This window comes from Orycteropus afer, unplaced genomic scaffold, assembly GCF_000298275.1.
Source record: "Orycteropus afer afer isolate SDZICR_OR568_19922 unplaced genomic scaffold, OryAfe1.0 scaffold00011, whole genome shotgun sequence".
NCBI classification, from domain to species: Eukaryota; Metazoa; Chordata; class Mammalia; order Tubulidentata; family Orycteropodidae; genus Orycteropus; species Orycteropus afer.
Genome location: NW_006921598.1, coordinates 9165085 through 9165679, shown reverse-complemented (window position 1 = coordinate 9165679; position 595 = coordinate 9165085). Strand labels below are relative to the sequence as shown.

General features: G+C 37.6%; 1 protein-coding gene across 1 annotated transcript in view; it reads right to left on the bottom strand.

Moving 5' to 3' along the window:
* RNGTT (RNA guanylyltransferase and 5'-phosphatase) overlaps nucleotides 1-595 on the bottom strand; it is a 521901-nt gene that overhangs the window by 474018 nt on the left and 47288 nt on the right. The window lies entirely within an intron of this gene.

The following is a 595-nucleotide window of genomic DNA, read 5'->3' as shown; positions in this document are numbered from 1 at the left end:
AAAAAAAAAAAAAAAAAAGAACTATCTATAGAGGATCAAATTAGTAACTTGAAAGATTAGACAGGAACCTTAAGGGGCAGTGAGTTTATGTTAATGGAGAGAAACATTTCAGAAAAGGAAGATGAGGGTGGTTTTACAACTCAAAGAATGTAATCAATATCACTGAATTGTTCATGTAGAAACTGTTGAATTTGTGTGTTTTGCTGTGTTTATTCTCAACAATAAAAAAATAAAAGAAAAAAAAGTAAGGGAATGGTCATAAGCACATGAAAAGATGCCAACATCCTTAATTATCAGAAAAATGCAAATTAAAACCACAATGAGATTCTACTACATCCTCATTAAAACAGCTAACATTAAAGACTGACCATACTAAGTGCTGGTGAGGTAGAAGTGTTAGTTGTTGTTATTGCTGTTAGGTGCCGTCGAGTCGTTTCTGACTCACAGCTACCCCATGAACAGCAGAACAAAACACTGCCCAATCCCACATCAGCTCCATGATCCCTGCTATACTTGAGCCCATCATCGCAGCCACCATGTCAATCCATCTTGTTGAAGGCCTCCCCCTCTTTCGTCAACCCTCCACCCTACCAAG